This window comes from Nyctereutes procyonoides, unplaced genomic scaffold, assembly GCF_905146905.1.
Source record: "Nyctereutes procyonoides isolate TBG_1078 unplaced genomic scaffold, NYPRO_anot_genome, whole genome shotgun sequence".
NCBI classification, from domain to species: Eukaryota; Metazoa; Chordata; class Mammalia; order Carnivora; family Canidae; genus Nyctereutes; species Nyctereutes procyonoides.
In genome coordinates, this window is record NW_026575032.1 from 7,154,058 (window position 1) to 7,175,296 (window position 21,239).

The following is a 21,239-nucleotide window of genomic DNA, read 5'->3' on the forward strand; positions in this document are numbered from 1 at the left end:
GATGGATATTTCCCCACCCCCTCACTTTAAATCTGGAGGTGTCTTTGGGTCTAAAATGAGTTTCTTGTAAGCAACGTATAGATGGGTCTTGTTTTTTTTTTTAATCCATTCTGATACCTGTATCTTTTGATTGGAGTATTTAGTTCATTTACATTCAGAATGATTATCGATAGATATGAATTTGGCACCATTGCATTACCTGTTCCTGTGGATTGTCTCTGTTCCTTTCTAGTCTTTGTTGTTTTTGGTCTTTCCTTCCCACAGCGCTGGTTTAGTGTTCATGAACTCCTTTCATTTTTGCTTATCTTGGAAACTCTTTATCTCTCCTCCTATTCTGAATGACAGCCTTGCTGGTTATAGTTTTCTTGGCTGCATATTTTTCTCATTCAGCATGTTGAATACATCATGCTACTTTCTTCTGGCCTGCCAAGTTTCTGTAGACAGATCTGCTACTAACCTTATGTGTCTACTCTTGTATGTTGAGGATCTTTTGTCCCTAGCTGCTTTCAGAATTCTCTCTTTATCTTTGTGTTTTGTAAGTTTCGCTTTTGATATGTCGCTATTTTTGTTGATTTGATGGGAGTTCTGTGTGCATATTGGACCTGAATTCTTGTTTCTTTCCCCCGATTAGGGGAGTTCTCAGCTATAATTTGTTCAAATAAAACTTCTGCCACCTTTTCCCACTCTTCTTCTGGGACTCATGTGATATAGATATTATTGTGCTTTGTGGAATCATTGAGTTTTTGAAGTCTGTGTCTATGATCTAATATTAGTTTTCTTTCCAGCTTCATTATTTCCCATACTTTTATCTTCTTTATCATCTGTTCGATTCTCTGCTTCTTCCATCCTTGTTGTGGTTATATCCAGTTGGTTTTGCATCTCAGTTATAGCATTTTGTATTTTGGCCTGATTAGTTCTTAGGTCTTTCATCTCTGAACCAGGGTTTCTTGGTGTCTTCTATGCTTCTCTCAAGCTGAGCTAGTATTCTGATGACTTGTTCTAAATTCTTATAAAAATAAATAAATAAATAAATAAATTCTTATTCAGATACATTGTTTATATCTGTGTTGAGCAAATCCGTGGCTGTGATTTTTTTTCTTAATTTTTCTTCTGGAGATAATCCCTTTTTGTCATTATGTCTAGGTTTCTGTCTTTTGTGTGTTATGATAGCTTGCTATGTTTTCTGCTCCTGAGAGTAATACTTTATTAAGAAGGAGCTATACACTGTCCAGGGCCTGGCAACTTCCAGAAGTTTTTCTGTGTGCACTCTGGTGTTGTGTTTTGACTGCTCTTTCCCATAGGTCAGTCCTCTGCAGAGTTCCTCCTTGCCTGCTATGAGGAGTGTTTGGAACTTCACGTGGGCTTTGATTTGTTTATTAAGATAAGCCTGATTTAAAAAAAAAAAAATCCAAGAAAAGAGAAAAGGAAAAGGGACAAAAAAAAAAAACCCCAAAACAAATAGACAAACAAAAAAACTATAAGCCTGATTCCAAAAAATAAAGAAGAAGAAAAAAAAAAAAGCCTGATCCAAAAAATGAGAAAATGAAACCAACCAGCCAACCGACAAAAACTATAAGCCTGATTCCAAAGAAAAAATAAAAATTAAATTAAAAATTAAAATACTACTACTAATAATAAAATTAATAATTGTCCTATTTCCACCAGAACTGAAGCTGATGCTTTGGAGCACTCTGTGATTAGTAGACTTGGTGCATGCAGGGGACATGTGTTGGTCTTCTGAGGGAGAGGCCTGCTGGGCTGGCTCAAATGCTGACTTGCCCTTGTAAAGATGCCTCTGCCAGGTGAGGGGGATGGGGTTTGGTGTAAGCAAGTCCCATGCCATCTGAAGGTGTTATATTTCTCCCTGAAGTCTGAAGTCTGCCTGTGCTGATGGGTGAAAGGGGTAGGGATACAGTGGAAGATGGTGTCACACTGCCTGCTTATCCCCAGAGTGGAACTTGTGGCCTCCACTGTTCCTCCTGGGACAAAGTCTCAGGCTTTCATCAGATCTCTGCCCTCAACCTGTCCATGCCCAGGCTGTCAGTAAGCCTGGCACCATAGTTCTCCTATGTTTTATCTCTGGCCGGTGGCTGGGACTCAAAACTCCAAAACTTAAAGGACCTGGCAAGGAGCAGACCTGCTCTCCTCCCCTGGAGGAGAGCCTCACAGCATTGTATATGGCACTGTTCTGTCCCAGAAAAGCAGTCACACAGCTGCACAGGTGCCTGGAGTATATGGTGAAGCCCAGTGAAAAGCTGTGACCAGGTTATCTGCTCTCTGCGCACACCTCTGTCTCCTGCTGTTAAATGTCAGTGGTGCCCTACAGGCTTTATGTCCTTGGAGAGGAAATATACTCTCTTCCAAGTGTATCCCAGGAAAGGATGTGTTGTCTTCTAGCGTGACCCAGGGGATTCCTATACCATGACATCTTGTGCGAACTCCTAGTGCTGCTGTCTCTTGTTCTGTCCCTCTCTCCCTGACTTCTGTTCACAAAAAGGGCTCCCTTCTCTGTGTGGCACTGCAGCTTTTCTCTCCCTCATTTCACATCTCTGAACTTCACATCTGCCATGTTCTCTCCCTCCAGTTATGCAGATTATTTTCTTAATCCTCAGACTGATTTCCTAGTTGTTCAAAATGATTTGATGTTGATCTAGCTATGTTTGAGGGATGAGGCAAGCTCAGAGTCCCCCTACTCCTCCTCCAACTTACCTCCTCCTCTATGGTTTCAGGCCTTATATTTAGGTCTTTAATACTTTTTTTAGTTGATTTTTGTAAATGATGTGAGAAAGTGATCCAGTTTTATTCTTTTGCATGTAGCTATCTGGGTTTCAAATACCATTTATTAGAAAGACTGTCTTTTCCCCATTGTATTTTCTTGTTGCTTTTATTATAAATCAATTCATCATATAGGTGTGGGTTTATTTCTGGGCCCTCTACACTGTTCCATTGATCTATGTGTCTGTTTTTGTTCCAGTACCATACTGTTTTGATTGCTATAGATTTGTAGTATAGTTTGTTATCTGGAATCAGAGTACCTTCAGCTTTACTCTTTCTCAAGGGTGCTTTGGCGATTTTAGGTATTTGTGGTTCCATACAAAATTTAGGATTATTTATTCTAGTTCTGTGAAAAATACTCTTTGTATTTTGCATTGTAGATTTCTTTGGGTAGCATAGACATTTTAATAATACTAATTTGTCCAATCCATGAGCATGGTACATCTTTCTAGCTGTTTGTATTATCTTCAATTTCTTTCTTTTATTTTTTTAATAAAGATTTTATTTATTTGTTTGTTTATTTTAGAAAGAGAAAGCATGAGTGAGGAGAGTAGTGGGAGAGGGAGGAGGGAGAAGTAGTGGGAGAGGGAGGAGGGAGAAGAATTCAAGCAGACTCCACACTGAGCACAAAGACCAACACAGGGCTCAGTCTCATGCCCCTGAGCTGAAACCAAGAGTTGATACTTAACTGACTGAACCACTCAGGCACCCCTCATTTTCAGTTTCTTTCAACAGTGTCCTATAGTTTTCAGAGTATAGGTCTTTTACCTTGGTTACATGTATTCCTATGTATTTTATTCTTTATGGTACATTGTAAATGGGATTGTTTCTTAATTTCTCTTACAGCTACTTCTTTATTAGTAAGTAGAAATGCACCAGATTTCTGTATATTAATTTTATATCTTGAAAACTTACTGAATTCATTTATCAATTCTAATAGCCTTTTTTTTTTTTGGTGGAGTTTAGAGTTTTCTTTCTTTCTTTTTTTTTAAAGATTTTATTTATTTATTATGAGAGACACAGAGAGGCAGAGACATAGGCAGAGGGCAAAGCAGGCTCCCTACAAGAAGCCTGATGCAGGACTTGATCCCAGATCCTGGTATCATTCCCTGAACTGAAGGCAGATTCTCAACCACTGAGCCATCCAAGGGTCCCTAGAGTTTTCTATATATAGCATCACATCATATAGTGATGTGACTGCAAATAGTGACCGTTTTATTTCTTCCTTACCCATTAAGATGCTTTTTATTTCTTTTTGTTGTCTGATTGCTTTGGTTAACACTTCCAGTACTATGATGAATAAGTAGTGAAAGTAGACACATCATTGTCTTATTCCTTATCTAGAGGAAAAGCTTTCAGTTTTTCACCACTGAGTATGCTATTAGCTCTGGGTTTATTATATATGATGTTTATTAGGTTGAGATATGTTCCCTCAAAAACACACTCTTTTAAGAGTTGTACCATGAACAGATGCTTCATTTTGTCAAATTTTTTTGCATCTATCGAGATGTTCATATAGTTTTTGTCCTTTCTCTTATAAATGTGATGTATCACATTGATTGATTTGTAATATTGAACCACTCTTGCATCTCTGATTATGGTGAATGATTTTTTAAATGTGTTGTTGAATTTGGCTTGCTAATATTTAGCTAATATTTTGTTGAAGATTTTTTGCATCTATGTTCATGCTTTTTTGGTAATTGTCTGGCTTTGGTATTGGGAATGCTGGCCTCATAGAATGAGTGGAAATTTTGCTTCCTTTTCTGTTTTTTTGGAGCAGTTTGATAAAAACGGGAATTAACTTTTCTCAAAATGTTTGGTAGAACTCTTTTCTTAAATGTTTGGTAGAATTCAGTCATCTGGTCCTGGACTTTTGTTTGTTGAGAGTTTTTTGATTACTGATTTGATTTCATTACTAGTAATCTGTGTTCAAATTTTCTGTTTCTTTCTGATTACGTTTGGGAGATTTGTATGTCCCTAGGAATTTATCCATTTCTTCTAGGTTGTCCAATTAGTTGGCATATAATTTTTCATAATGTTCTTTTATAATTCTTTTTGTTTCTGTGGTGCCATTTGTTATTCCCCCTCCTTCATTGTGATTTTATTTGAGTTCCCTCTCATTTTTTCTTAATGAGTCTGGCTATAGGTGCATCAATTTTGTTTATCCTTTCAAAGAGCCAGCTTCTGCTTTCATTGACCTATTCTGTTGTTCTTTTAGTCTCTGTTTCATTTACTTCTGCTCTAATCGTTATTATTCCCTTCCTTACATTAGCTTTTGGCTTTGTGTGTTCTTCTTTTTCAAGTTCCTTTAGGTGTAAAGTTAGGTAGTTTGAGATTTTTCTTGTTTGTTGAGATAGGCCTGTATCACTATAAATTTCTCCTTAGAACTCCTTTTGCTGTGTCCCAAAGATTTTGGACCATTGTGTTTTCATTTTCATTTGTCTCCATACATTTTTTACTCTTTGATTCCTTTCTTTAAAAAAAAAAAAAAGATTTTATTTATTTGACAGAGAGGGAGCACAAACAGGGGGACCATCAGAGGGGCAGAGAAAAGCAGGCTCCCCACTGAGCAGGGAGCCCAACCTGGGGTCCAGTCCCAGGACCCTGGGAACACGACCTGAGCCAAATGCAGATGCTTAACCTAGGCACCCATCCTCTTTGACTTCTTGACTGATCCATGTTATTTAGCCTCTATGTATTCATATTCTTTCCAGATTTTTCCTTGTATTTGATATCTAGTTTTTTGCTGTTGTGGTTGGAAAAGATACTTGATATGATTTATATCTTCTTAAATTTATTGAGACTTGTTTTGTCACCTAATATTGATCCATCCTGGAGAATGTTTTATATGCACTTGAGAAGGATTTGTATTCTGTTTTTATATGGAATGTTTGGTATATATGTTAAATTCATCTGTTCTAATATGTTGTTCAAAGTCACTGTTTCTTTATTGATTTTCTGTCTGAATGGTGTCTCTATTGATGTAAATGAGGTGTTAAAGTCCTCTACTATTAACATATTACTGTCAATTTCTCCTTTGGTGTCAGTTAGTATTTGCTTTATGTATTAAGGTGCTTCTCTTTTGGATGCACAGATATTGACAGTTGTTATATCCTTTTACTGGATTGATTCCTTTATCATTATATAGTCTGTCTGTCTCTTGCTACAGTCTGCTTTATTTTTATTTTTTTATTTTTTTGAGTACCAGTCAACTTTTATTGGATATTAATTGTGAATTAAGCAATGGAAGGATTCAAGGATGCCAGGCAAAAGTCATGGTCAGGAATGCCAAATGTGCTTCCACACTGGACCCTCTTCAGTGGTACTTGTGTAGCCGTTCATGTTTGAGGTCCTTGTAAGAACGACAGTAGTTGAAAAGCACATAAGCAGCCAGCACCATAGAAATCCCAGCAACGCCCCCTTTCTTCACATTGATTTACTTGTAATACCCGTAGTAACCTCTTTGAAATGCTCCAGCAATGCCCTTAGGGATGAAATCCCGCATCAGTATCCAGCCTGGCAGCTCTCCTAGTTTCACCTCCATAAGCTTCTTTTCCTTCACTGGTATGGGTGACGCCATCTTGGAGTCTTGGGTGTCCGCTCTCTACAGTCTACTTTAAAGAATATTTTGTCTGATGTAAGTATTGTTACCCCAGCTTTTTTCTCACTTCCATTTGCATGGTATTTGTTTTTCCATCCCTTCATTTTCAGTCTGTTTATCTCTTTAGGTCTGAAGTAAGTCTCCTGTGGGTAGCATATAGATGGGTCTTGTATTTTTTTTTATTTTTATAAATTAATTTTTATTGGTGTTCAATTTACCAACATACAGAATAACACCCAGTGCTCATCCCGTCAAGTGTCCCCCTCAGTGCCCGTCACCCATTCACCCCCACCCCCCACCCTCCTCCCCCTCCACCACCCCTAGTTCATTTCCCAGAGTTAGAAGTCTTTATGTTCTGTCTCCCTTTCTGATATTTCTCACACATTTCTTCTCCCTTCCCTTATATTCCCTTTCACTATTATTCATATTCCCCAAATGAATGAGAACATACACTGTTTGTCCTTCTCCGGTTACTGTGGCCAAGTTCAAAAAGGGTGTTGCCTGAGTTCTCCTCTGGGATTTTGATGGAATCTTGTCTCACATTTAGATCTTTCATCTATTTTGAGTTTATCTTTGTGTATGGTGCAAGAGAGTGGTCCAGTTTCATTCTTCTGCATGTGGATGTCCAATTTTCCCAGCACCATTTATTGAAGAGACTGTCTTTCTTCCAGTGGATCGTCTTTCCTCCTTTATTGTATATTAGTTGAGCATAAAGTTCAGGGTCCACTTCTGGGTTCTCTGTTCTGTTCCATTGATCTATATGTCTGTTTTTGTGCCAGTACCACACTGTCTTGATGAACACAGCTTTGTAGTACAACCTGAAATCTGGCATTGTGATGCCCCCAGATATGGTTTTCTTTTTTTAAAATTCCCCTGGCTGTTTGGGGTCTTTTCTGATTCCACACAAATCTTAAAATAATTTGTTCTAAGTCTCTGAAGAAAGTCCATGGTATTTTGATAGGGATTGCATTATACGTGTAAATTGCCCTGGGTAACATTGACATTTTCACAATATTAATTCTGCCAATCCTTGAGCATGGAATATTTTTCCATCTCTTTGTGTCTTCCTCAATTTCTTTCAGAAGTGTTCTGTAGTTTTTAGGGTATATTTTGAGAACCATTTGAATGGTAAATGGTTCTCCAACCTTTTATTTTCAGGTTGTAGGTGTCCTTCTGTCTAAAATGAGTCTCTTGTAGACAGCAAATAGATGGGTCCTGTTTTTTTATCCAGTCTGAAACCCTGCGCCTTTTGATGGGGTCATTAAGCCCATTCACGTTCAGAGTTACTATTGACAGATATGAGTTTAGTGTCATCATGATATCTATTTAGTCCTTGTTTTTGTGGATTGTTCCACTGAACTTCTTCTTAAAGGGGAGTTTTAAGAGTCCCCCTTAAAATTTCTTGCAGAGCTGGTTTGGAGGTCACATATTCTTTCAGTTCCTGCCTGTCTTGGAAGCTCTTTATCTCTCCTTCCATTTTGAATGAGAGCCTTGCTGGATAAAGTATTCTTGGTTGCATGTTCTTCTCATTTAGGACCCTGAATATATCCTGCCAGCCCTTTCTGGCCTGCCAGGTCTCTGTGGAGAGGTCTGCTGTTACCCTAATATTCCTCCCCATGAAAGTCAGGGACTTCTTGTCTCTTGCTGCTTTAAGGATCTTCTCTTTATCTTTGGAATTTGCAAGCTTCACTATTAGATGTCGAGGTGTTGAACGGTTTTTATTGATTTTAGGGGGGGATCTCTCTATTTCCTGGATCTGAATGCCTGTTTCCCTTCCCAGATTGGGAAAGTTTTCAGCTAGGATTTGTTCAAATACATATTCTGGCCCTCTGTCCCTTTCGGCGCCCTCGGGAACCCCAATTAAACGTAGGTTTTTCTTCCTTAGAGTGTCATTTATTTGCCTTAATCTGTCTTCATGGTCCCTTAATTGATTCTCTTTTTTCCTCAGTTTCCCTCTTTGCCATTAACTTGTCTTCTATGTCACTCACTCGTTCTTCCACCTCGTTAACCCTCGTCGTTAGGACTTCTAGTTTGGATTGCATCTCATTCAATTGATTTTTAATTTCTGCCTGATTGGATCTAAATTCTGCAGTCATGAAGTCTCGTGAGTCCTTAATGCTTTTTTCTAGAGCCACCAGTAGCTGTAGAATAGTGCTTCTGAATTGGCTTTCTGACATTGAAGTGTAATCCAGATTTTGTAACTCTGTGGGAGAGAGGGCTGTTTCTGATTCTTTCTTTTGAGGTGAGGTTTTCCTTCTAGTCATTTTGCTCAGTGCAGAGTGGCCAAAAACAAGTTGTATTGGAACACGGGGGAGTATCACTGGTCCGTCTAGCTGGTCTTCTGGGGGAGGGGCCTGCTGTGCTGATTTTCAGGTGTTAGCACTTGGGGGAGCTGCTCTGCCCCTGCCTGCTGCAGGGCTCAGCGGGGGTTGTTTACCCCGTGGGGCCCCAGGAGGAACAGCAGCAGTTGCTATGGCAACTCTGGAAGCCTGGATTCAGCCTCCGCAGGAACTACGGGCTCGGGGCTCTCGGTTCTCCGTCTGCAGGGCCTGGAGGCTCCGGGGCGGGGCCGGTGATCTGCTCAGCTCGGGGCAGGAGCGTCCTCGCTGTCTCGGGCCCTCCCGGCCTCTGCCTGTCCCGGGGGAGGCCGGATCCTGGGCTGTGTCCTGGCGCCCTGTGCTCCGGGGCCTGCGCTGTTGGATTCGCGCTCCCGCCCTGCAGCCCCCTCCGCGGAGCCGCCGCCTGAGCCCCTCCGAGCTGCTCCGGTCGGTCCCGCCGTGCGCGCTGCAGCCCTTAGGGAGCTCGGAGCACTCTCCTGCGCTCGCAGGTGTCTGTTAGTGTCCCAGGGAGCCTGAGGGCATCCCCGCTCTCCTGGGTCCTGCTCCACCTCCCTGCGAGCCCCTTTCCGCCCGCCCGGGAAGGTTGGTGCAGCTCCTGCTCCTCCGGGACGGGGCTCTCCTGTCCTGGGGACACTCGCCCCGGCCTCAGCCCGGCTCCTCGCGGGGCCCCTCCCCCTGGAGGCCTTTTGTTTCCTTATTTCTTTTTCCCCGTCTTCCTACCTTGATAGAAGCGCGAACTCTTCTCACTGTAGCATTCCAGCTGGTCTCTCTTTACATCTCAGGCCGAATTCGTAAATTTTCAGGATGGTTTGAAGGTTATCTAGGTAATTTGGTGGGGACAGGTGATTTGGGGACCCTGCTCTTCCGCCATCTTGCCCCTCCCCTCTCTCGGGTCTTGTATTTTTATCCATTCAGTCACCCTTTGTCTTTTGATTGGAGAATTTAGTCCATTTATATTTAAAGTAATTATTGATAGGTATGTATTTATTGCCATTTTGTTTTTTTCCAGTGGTTTTTTAGTTCTCACCTATTCCTTTCTTCTTCTCTTGTTCTCTTCCCTTGTGGTTTGGTGGTTTTCCTTAGGGTTGTACTTGTGAAATTTCTCTGTAGTTTTTATATAACTCTTATAGGTGTTTAATTTGTGGTTACCATTGGGTTCATATATAACATCTTATATGTATAACAGTCTTTATTAATTTGATGGTCACTTAAGTTTGAACACATTCTAACAGCACTAAATTTTTTTCTTTACTTTTTATGTATATGGTGTCACATTTTACATCTTTCTGTTTTATGTATCTGTCTAATTTTTATAGAAATAATTAATTTTACTACTTTTGTGTTTTTACATCCATTATGGCTTTATAAGTGATTAATCTACTACCTTTACCATGTTTGCTTTTACTTGTGAAATTTTTTTCTTTCATAATTTTCTTACTTGTAGTTGTGGCCTTTTCTTTCCACTTAAGGAATTTCCTTTAACATTTCTTGTAAGATGGATTAGGTGGTGTTGAACTACTTTAACCTTTGTCTGAGAAACTCTTTCCTTCTGTTCTGAATGATAATAACCTTTCTGGGTAGAGTGTTCTTGGTTGTAGATTTTTTTCTTTTCAGCACTTTGAATATATCATGCCACTGTCTTTCGGCCTACAGAGTTTCTGCTAAAAAGGCAGCTGATAGCCTTGTAGGGTTTCTCTCATTTGAAACTGTTTTCTTTTGCTGCTATTAAAATTCTCTTTATCACTACATTTTTTCAATTTTTTTAAAAAAGATTTATTCATTTATTTGAGAGAGAGAAGGTAAGAGAGGGAAAGCATGCATGCATGAGAGGGAGAGAAGGAAAGGGAGAGAATTTTCAGCAGACTCCTTGCTAGGCATGGAGCCCAACAGAGGGCTTGATCTCATGACCCTGAGATCATGACCTGAGTCAAAATCAAGAGTTGAATGCCTAACTGACTGAGCCACCCAAGCGCCCCTACATTTTTCCATTTTAATTATTATGTGTCTTGGTATGGACCTCCTTGGGTTCATCTTGTTTGGGGCTGTCTGTGCTTCCTGGACCTGGATGTTTGTTTCTTTGCCCATATCAGGAAATTTTTCACTTATTGTTTCTTTAAATGAACATTTCTACTGCTTTCATTCTCTTCTCGTTCTGGAATCTACAATGCAAATGTTATTACACTTGACAATGTTGCTGAGTTCCCTTAACTTCTACTCATATTTTATGACTTTTTTTCTTTTTTTTCTTTTAATTAATTAATTTATTTAATTATGATAGTCACAGAGAGAGAGAGAGGCAGAGACACAGGCAGAGGGAGAAGCAGGCTCCATGCACTGGGAGCCCGATGTGGGATTCGATCCCGGGTCTCCAGGATCGCGCCCTGGGCCAAAGGCAGGTGCTAAACCGCTGTGCCACCCAGGGATTCCTCTTTTTTTCTTTCTGCAGCTCAGCTTGGTTGCTTTCTCTTACTCTGTCTTCCAGAGTATAGATCACTGATCCATTCTTCTGCATCCTCTAATCTGCTATTGATCCTCTATAATATATTTTTAATTTCAGTTACTGAATTCCTCACCTCTGACTGGTTCTTTTTTATATTTTCTCCCTTTGTTGAAGTTCCTACTAAATCCATACATTGTTATCTGAAGTCCATTGAGTAGTTTTATGACCATTACTTTGAATTCTTTATCAGAAATATTACTCATTTTTATTTCATTTAGCTCTTTTACTGTGATTTTGTTGTTTCATTTGGGACATATTCCTCCATCTTCTCATCTTATCTACCTCTGTTTTCATTCTATGTATTAGGTATATCAGTTTAATCTCCTGGTCTTCAAAGTAGTGGCCTTGTGTAGAAGAAGTACTGTGGTGCCTTGTAGTGCAATCTCTCCTAGTTTCTAGAATTGGGATCTTCAGGGGTGTCTCTTGCGTGGGATGCATGCATCCTACTTTTGTAGCTAAGCAGCAGTTGCTTTCAGCCAAGCTGGTTACATTGACCCACCTTGCTTGTTGTGGATACATGGGCAGGATTTGGTCCATACCTTTTTTGAGATGCCTGTCTAAGGCTGCCATAAGCTCATGGTGGATGGAGCCAGCAGTCAGCCTACATGTTTGTAGTTAGCCTCTCACTACTGCAGGCACATTGAAGAGCAGAGCTTTCTTTCTATGCAATGGCTAAGAGGTTCTCATTGGTGCACTGTCCTGGCAGTCAGCCTAGGTGTTTGGATTTAGCTTCTCCATCATGGTTGTAGGCACACTAAACCAGGGCTTGCTCCCTGAACAGCCAGCTAGGCTGCTAGAACTGCAGGATTGCAGGAGTCACTTTGGAGTGGGCTGGTCCCTACTGGGGCTGCTTGCCAGGTGTGGTGGGGCAGGAGCTGCTTTGGAGGGATGTTTACAGAGGTGGGTTGGTTGGATGGAGTGGGTCTTAAGGGGACATGAGGGTTGGACACCTGGTGCTAGCCAGGTAAATTGAGAGTGTTAGTGTTGGCTACTGCAAGTGTTGGCTATCTGGGCTGGGGATGGGGTGGAGGGGGGAGAGAAATTCTGTCCACCACCACTTTTTTCCTGGAGAAATCTCCTGCAGATCCCTGCGCCTCTAGCACATCCTCTAAGATTAGTCACTAAATCTTTAGTTATATACCAAGCACTTTTCAAACTGTTACTTTTGTACTATATCTTGGGCTGAGGTATTTTTTATTCAGGCTCTTTACGGGAAGCAACTCAGTTTCCTATTGCCCTCTGATTCTCTTGGTGTTAAGCCCATTGAATTTTAAAGCCACAAATTATGGGGACTTGTCTTTCTTTCAAGTATAGGTCCCCAGGGACTAAGGTGCCTGGTATGAGGTCTGCCTCTTGCTTCTCTATGCTTGTGGTGTCCCTCCTGTTTGTGGCTATTCCTGCTAGGGGTTTAGTTCAGAATCATGTCTTTGCCTCTCCTATCCTTATTGATATGACCTTCTCTGTACAATTAAGTGTGGAAAATCTGTTTTGCCAGTCTTCAGCTTATTTTCAGAGTTAGTCATATAGATGTAGCTGTTATCTTGGGTGTCCTTGGAAGAGGTGAGCTCAGGATCCTCCTAGTCTGGCCATCTTCACTGACTCCCTGATAAATGTAATTTTTTATATTCTACTTTTGGGAGATAGAATTCACAATGTAGAAAACTCTAAAATTATAAGGATAATTTGGGGGCAGCTATGAGTGACATATTTCCAATATAGATTTATGTGGTGAGGGGGAGGACCTGTTGACTTCATGTGAATCCCTGTATCTAGTTGCACCTAAGGCTACTCCTTGGGCCTTTTATTAGCAGATAAGTTTCTTTTTTTTTTTTTTTATAAATTAATTTTTATTGGTGTTCAATTTACCAACATACAGAATAACACCCAGTGCTCATCCCGTCAAGTGTACCCCTCAGTGCCCGTCACCCATTCACCCCCACCCCCCACCCTCCTCCCCCTCCACCACCCCCAGTTCATTTCCCAGAGTTAGGAGTCTCTATGTTCTGTCTCCCTTTCTGATATTTCTCACACATTTCTTCTCCCTTCCCTTATATTCCCTTTCGCTATTATTCATATTCCCCAAATGAATGAGAACATACACTGTCCTTCTCCGGTTACTGTGGCCAAGTTAAAAAAGGGTGTTGCCTGAGTTCTTCTCTGGGATTTTGATGGAATCTTGTCTCACATTTAGATCTTTCATCTATTTTGAGTTTATCTTTGTGTATGGTGCAAGAGAGTGGTCCAGTTTCATTCTTCTGCATGTGGATGTCCAATTTTCCCAGCACCATTTATTGAAGAGAGTGTCTTTCTTCTAGTGGATCGTCTTTCCTCCTTTATCGTATATTAGTTGAGCATAAAGTTCAGGGTCCACTTCTGGGTTCTCTGTTCTGTTCCATTGATCTATATGTCTGTTTTTGTGCCAGTACCACACTGTCTTGATGAACACAGCTTTGTAGTACAACCTGAAATCTGGCATTGTGATGCCCCCAGATATGGTTTTCTTTTTTTAAAATTCCCCTGGCTGTTTGGGGTCTTTTCTGATTCCACACAAATCTTAAAATAATTTGTTCTAAGTCTCTGAAGAAAGTCCATGGTATTTTGATAGGGATTGCATTATACGTGTAAATTGCCCTGGGTAACATTGACATTTTCACAATATTAATTCTGCCAATCCATGAGCATGGAATATTTTTCCAACTCTTTGTGTCTTCCTCAATTTCTTTCAGAAGTGTTCTGTAGTTTTTAGGGTATATTTTGAGAACCATTTGAATGGTAAATGGTTCTCCAACCTTTTATTTTCAGGTTGTAGGTGTCCTTCTGTCTAAAATGAGTCTCTTGTAGACAGCAAATAGATGGGTCCTGTTTTTTTATCCAGTCTGAAACCCTGCGCCTTTTGATGGGGTCATTAAGCCCATTCACGTTCAGAGTTACTATTGACAGATATGAGTTTAGTGTCATCATGATATCTATTTAGTCCTTGTTTTTGTGGATTGTTCCACTGAACTTCTTCTTAAAGGGGAGTTTTAAGAGTCCCCCTTAAAATTTCTTGCAGAGCTGGTTTGGAGGTCACATATTCTTTCAGTTCCTGCCTGTCTTGGAAGCTCTTTATCTCTCCTTCCATTTTGAATGAGAGCCTTGCTGGATAAAGTATTCTTGGTTGCATGTTCTTCTCATTTAGGACCCTGAATATATCCTGCCAGCCCTTTCTGGCCTGCCAGGTCTCTGTGGAGAGGTCTGCTGTTACCCTAATATTCCTCCCCATGAAAGTCAGGGACTTCTTGTCTCTTGCTGCTTTAAGGATCTTCTCTTTATCTTTGGAATTTGCAAGCTTCACTATTAGATGTCGAGGTGTTGAACGGTTTTTATTGATTTTAGGGGGGGATCTCTCTATTTCCTGGATCTGAATGCCTGTTTCCCTTCCCAGATTGGGAAAGTTTTCAGCTAGGATTTGTTCAAATACATATTCTGGCCCTCTGTCCCTTTCGGCGCCCTCGGGAACCCCAATTAAACGTAGGTTTTTCTTCCTTAGAGTGTCATTTATTTGCCTTAATCTGTCTTCATGGTCCCTTAATTGATTCTCTTTTTTCCTCAGTTTCCCTCTTTGCCATTAACTTGTCTTCTATGTCACTCACTCGTTCTTCCACCTCGTTAACCCTCGTCGTTAGGACTTCTAGTTTGGATTGCATCTCATTCAATTGATTTTTAATTTCTGCCTGATTGGATCTAAATTCTGCAGTCATGAAGTCTCGTGAGTCCTTAATGCTTTTTTCTAGAGCCACCAGTAGCTGTAGAATAGTGCTTCTGAATTGGCTTTCTGACATTGAAGTGTAATCCAGATTTTGTAACTCTGTGGGAGAGAGGGCTGTTTCTGATTCTTTCTTTTGAGGTGAGGTTTTCCTTCTAGTCATTTTTCTCAGTGCAGAGTGGCCAAAAACAAGTTGTATTGGAACACGGGGGAGTATCACTGGTCCGTCTAGCTGGTCTTCTGGGGGAGGGGCCTGCTGTGCTGATTTTCAGGTGTTAGCACTTGGGGGAGCTGCTCTGCCCCTGCCTGCTGCAGGGCTCAGCGGGGGTTGTTTACCCCGTGGGGCCCCAGGAGGAACAGCAGCAGTTGCTATGGCAACTCTGGAAGCCTGGATTCAGCCTCCGCAGGAACTACGGGCTCGGGGCTCTCGGTTCTCCGTCTGCAGGGCCTGGAGGCTCCGGGGCGGGGCCGGTGATCTGCTCAGCTCGGGGCAGGAGCGTCCTCGCTGTCTCGGGCCCTCCCGGCCTCTGCCTGTCCCGGGGGAGGCCGGATCCTGGGCTGTGTCCTGGCGCCCTGTGCTCCGGGGCCTGCGCTGTTGGATTCGCGCTCCCGCCCTGCAGCCCCCTCCGCGGAGCCGCCGCCTGAGCCCCTCCGAGCTGCTCCGGTCGGTCCCGCCGTGCGCGCTGCAGCCCTTAGGGAGCTCGGAGCACTCTCCTGCGCTCGCAGGTGTCTGTTAGTGTCCCAGGGAGCCTGAGGGCATCCCCGCTCTCCTGGGTCCTGCTCCACCTCCCTGCGAGCCCCTTTCCGCCCGCCCGGGAAGGTTGGTGCAGCTCCTGCTCCTCCGGGACGGGGCTCTCCTGTCCTGGGGACACTCGCCCCGGCCTCAGCCCAGCTCCTCGCGGGGCCCCTCCCCCTGGAGGCCTTTTGTTTCCTTATTTCTTTTTCCCCGTCTTCCTACCTTGATAGAAGCGCGAACTCTTCTCACTGTAGCATTCCAGCTGGTCTCTCTTTACATCTCAGGCCGAATTCGTAAATTTTCAGGATGGTTTGAAGGTTATCTAGGTAATTTGGTGGGGACAGGTGATTTGGGGACCCTGCTCTTCCGCCATCTTGCCCCTCCCCCCTCAGCAGATAAGTTTCTTACTTTAATTAAGTAGTTAGGGATCCCTAGGTGGCGCAGCGGTTTGGCGCTTGCCTTTGGCCCAGGGCGCGATCCTGGAGACCCGGGATCGAATCCCACGTCAGGCTCCCAGTGCATGGAACCTGCTTCTCCCTCTGCCTATGTCTCTGCCTCTCTCCCTCTCACTGTGTGACTATCATAAATAAATAAAAAAATTAAAAAAAATTAATTAAGTAGTTAAAGTTAGTTTTTTGTCGGTTCTCTTTAGTGTTCTTATTAGTACAGCTTTTTCCTCTTCTGACCCCAGCTCCACTATTGCATTGGCCACTTACTCTAGGCCTCCCTCCTTTCTATCCATTTTCTTCTCTGGAATCAGGTAATCTTTCATAAATATTAAGTCTGTTTATGTCACTCTTCTGATTAAAATGCTTAATGGCTTTTTATTGCTTTAGGATAATAACCATAGTCCTAGCACAGCATATGGCTTTCTGTAATCTGGCTTGCTTACTCTTTTAGGTTTACTTTTTGCTGCTCTCTCTGCTCAAGTCTCAGTAGACTTCATTCTGTTCTCTAAACATATCATCTTCTCATTCTTATATGGGCTCTCAGAGAGGCTGTTTCTTGCCCCTGAAGAGCTCCTTCTACTTTCTCATTTCTTTTCCCTTATCCTTCTACTTACCTCCAACAAACTGCTCTTTATTTTTCATCTTTCCGCTAAGATGTTGCTTCATGAATGTTATTAGAATGGGAGCTTCTTGGTACCCAAGAATTTGTCTATTTCATTCAGTGTTATATCCCTTTTGTCTAGAGCAGTGAATGTTGAATGAGTGAATGAGGGAGGAAGACCTTCAACTAGAAGTCTAGGTGAGGTTTCTTATTATTTATGCCCATATCTTTATTTTAATAGTATCCCCAACACTTGTAATTATTTAAATCTGTGTTCACATCAGTGAAGGATACTATGAATAGAGTGAAAAGACAACTCATGGAATGGGGGAAAAATTTGCAAATCATAAATCTGATAAGGGATTAATATCCTACAACTCAATAACAACAAAAGAAACAACCCAATTTGAAAATGGGCAAAGGACTTGAATAGACATTTCTCCAAAGTAGATATACAGATGGCCAGTGAGCACATGAAAAAATGCTCAACAACACTAACCATTATGGAAATGCAAATCAAAACCATAATAAGATACTACTTCATACCCACTAGGGTGACTCTTATTAAAAAAAAAACCAACCAGAAAATAAGAAGTGTTGGTGAGGATGTAGAGAAATTGGAACTCTGTGTAATACTGTTGGGAATGTAAAATTGTGCAGCTTCTGTGAAAAATGATATAGTCATTTCTCTAAAAATTAAAAATAAACTTACCATCTAATCCAACAATTCCACTTCTGGGTATATACTCAAAAGAATTGAAAGCAGCACCTCAAATAGATATTTATATACCACTGTTCACTGCAGCATTATTTGCAATAGCCAAAATAGCTCAAATGTCCGTTGACAGATGAATGGATAAATAAAATGTGTTATATATATATAATGGAATATTATTCAGCCTTAAAAAGTAAGGAAATTCTGACACATGTTAAAATATGGATGAACGTTGAAGACTAAGTGAAAGAAGCCATGCACAAAAGGACAAACGTTGTAAGATTCTATTTAAATGAAGTACCTAGAGTAGTTAAATTAGCAGAGACAGAAAACAGAATTGTGATTGCCAGGCCTAGTGGGAGAAGGAAAGGGGAGTTATTATTTAATGGTACAGAGTTTCAGTTTGGAAAGATGAAAAAATTCTGGAAATGAATGGTGGTAATGAATACACAACAATGTGAATATAATTAAATGTTATGGGAACTGAACTGTAAACCCTAAGATGGTTAAAATGGCAAATTTTGTATTTTGTATATTTTACCTCAATAAAAGCTTGCCAGAAAAAAATCTGTATTCCCTGCTATATGTAAGCTCAGTTGGGACAGGGATTTTGTCTGTCTTGTTCACTTCTGTATTCCCAGCATCTAGCACAGTTCCTGGAGCATAGCAGGATCATTTGTTGGGACTGAATGAATGTGCATATGGGGAGTGCTGCAGTAGAGAAGAAACCAAGTCATTTGGAATCAGGTTTCCATTCAGGAACTATGGGCCAAAAGTCAATGTATCATTTTATGGTGTAGGTCCTGACCTTGCTCCTTACAAATTGCCTAAACCAAGTCATAATCTCTTAGGGTCTTAGTTTTCATGTCTCTAAAATTTGGTAGGCAGTTCTTGATCTGCTACTCATTGCAGTTCTTGGGAGAATCAACTGATGCACTCTGTAGGGATTTTTCCAGTGTAAGGAGTTACTCAGTTACCTTTTGTGTGTATCCTGGGCTTTTACCTGAGGTGACATCTTTGCTGCCCATGCCAGGAGAGACTTAAACTCACCTCCATCATTGTGCTTCTCCTCCATTGTCAGATGTACAGATGTATCCTGAGGTATCTTATCTGCTGCCATTCTTGGAAGCATTGGAACTGCATTGTGATTTAAATGGGTGGACTATAAAGCCTTTGTTAAGTTGCTGGTATATCCTTAATGTCTGTACATATATCAGATTGTAAGCCCCCAGAGGAGGAGAGCCAAGTTGTTAACTCACATTCACGGTTCTAAATTCAGTGCAGTGAGCAGATCGGGTTTATTCTCATGATGATGATGAAGAGGAGTTGGAAGATTTTTCTTCCATTATATCGAATGAAACTACTGAATTTTATAGGCTCTCTCAGAATTTTCTGGATGGTCTCCTCTTTTTCATTTGAATACCTTAATCCCCTGGAGTGAAATGCAGGTTAGAGAGGTAAATGGTCTGAAAACAAATATACTGTAATACATTCACTTTGGCTACAAAAATAAAACAACCCAAACCTAGTTTTTCTTGCAGTTTTTAAATCCAGATGGTAGTAAAATTTGACATTTCAATTCTGTTTGTGAAATTCATTTTGTTTTTAAATTGGGAAGAACCATAGAGCTAAAAATTGTCTGAAGTACTAGGAAGGCCTGGTGAGACCTCTTTGGGAGTGTTATTAATAAGGACTTGGTATTTTAAAGTGAATTTGGAGGCACTATAGATAGACTGCAAGTAACTGTGATGGATATGAATACTGAGAAGTAGCGTGCTATCCCACACCTAATATGAAAAAAGTGGAGGATTGGCCTGGACAATGAAAAGAAAAGGGAAATCTGGACAAGAGGCTGTTTTGGTAGCCAAATTTAGTTAAATTTTTAATAGTTCTCATTTCTGTTTATAGTTCTCATTCCAAAAGGTCAGCTATTGTTCTTAATAAGTCTATCTTTAGAAAGTTTTGAAATTAAGGTTATGTGAATAAGGTTATTTTAATAAATATATGTAATGTAAGGATCCAATTTAATTAACTAAGTTCAAGATTTAGGGGTCCAATGTGTTCAGAACCAGGTGAAGGCTCTCTTACAAAATACTTTATTGGCAAGGCTTATTTCTCCGTGGATCTGTTCTATATATATTCTTGGAAGAAATCATAGAAACAAATCAGCATCTGTATGTTAGAAACAGTGTATCAGTTAATTTTCATTTGGTTAAAAGTAAAGAAAGCTCAATCTAAATGGATTGAATCAAAAGGGGAGTTTCATAATTGACTTTATAACTATCAAGTCCAGTGGGGAGACTGGCTTAACTGTTGCATGACAGAGGTGCTCAAGAAAAATCTCTTGGTCTGGGTCTCACTTCATCTCTCGCTTCTACGTGTCAGCCTTATTCTTAGAATCTCCCCTTATGGTTGGAAGAAGGATTGAATTTTCTGATTAACTTAATCCAGACATGGTTCATACCTGATTTAAGAGTGGGGCCAAGCCATTCAAACCATATGGCCTGAAGTTGGGTAGGCAGTTCTTTTAAAGAGATTCATGATGAATACGAGGAACTAAAATGATAGATATTAGCTATAAGTAATATTTAATTAAAGTACTTGAAATTTCAATAGAATATTTATTAATATTGAATATATATGTGTGCTAGAACATACCAAGATGAATAAGAAAGGTCTTCTTCAGATTTTTGTGGGAAACTTGGGATACCATCTAATTCTTTTTTTTTTTTTTAAGATTCTATTTTTTATTTTGGCAGTGGGAGAAGGGGTAGAGGGAGAGTGAATCCCATGCTGACTCCCAGTATGCAGATCCAGGTGCAGGGCTTGATCTTGTGACCCTGAGATCATGACCTGAATCAAAAACAAGAGTTGGACGCTCAACCAACTGAGCCACCCAAGCACCCCTAGGACACCATCTAATTCTTAAAGTTGATGCTAGTATGACAGTTTTATGTTTCCTGGTTCTCATGTATTTAATTATGAGCATATGAGTACCTGACCACTTTGATCTATTGTACAAAGGTATATTAATGAACTATTTTCTCCTTACCTTTCTCCAGAGAAACACACATTATCTGGAGATGAAGAGAACAAATTTCTACAAATTCTCCCTTCCCTTTACTAACTACATTCTATGTATAGACTGAAAGGAGAAAGAGTTATTTCTGGAACTGGGCTGAAGGAGATTCCTCTATGTGTGTATTGCTGCTACTGTATATATAAACTATATATTTGTGTGTGCAGTTATAGTTATACTTTCCTCCACTGACTCTAGTTCATTTATTTTCTCTCTAATGATTTCTTTTCTGTTTCCTTCAATGTTTCTTCTCTTGCCTCCAAAATTGCATAATACATATATGTGTGTGTCTATGTGTGTATGTGTTTGTGTGCATGTGTGTATCCACAACTGTTATTGAAAATATTTAACAGATGATATGACATATTCATCTACCAATTAGAATGGATACCAGCAATGAACAACCAGTACAACTGTAGAGAGACATAAAGGGATATCTGTGAAGACACAGAAACAGTGTCTTAGATGAGGAAGCAGAGATTCAAATGTACAAAAAATAGGGTATGGGAGCCAGTCAAGACAGAGGAGCAGAACTAGGTCATGAGTGAGAGAGCAACTGAAGTGGAGAGAGTGCTTAGTATCCAAGTTCTGTGGCTTCCCATTCTCCTAAGGGCTGAGCGCTATCTGTATTATGATTCCTCTGAGATTCCCATTTCCCTTATCGCTTAATTGATTCTTGCACTAAAAACACCCCTTCCC

The 21,239-nt window shown here is 40.7% G+C and overlaps 1 protein-coding gene and 1 pseudogene across 1 annotated transcript in view; one reads left to right on the top strand and one right to left on the bottom strand.

The window, feature by feature from the left end:
• Positions 1-21,239, top strand: part of LOC129504333 (importin subunit alpha-8-like) — a 98,467-nt gene that overhangs the window by 45,875 nt on the left and 31,353 nt on the right. The gene's annotated exons all lie outside the window — the stretch shown is intronic.
• Positions 6,092-6,355, bottom strand: LOC129504309 (ATP synthase subunit f, mitochondrial-like; annotated as a pseudogene).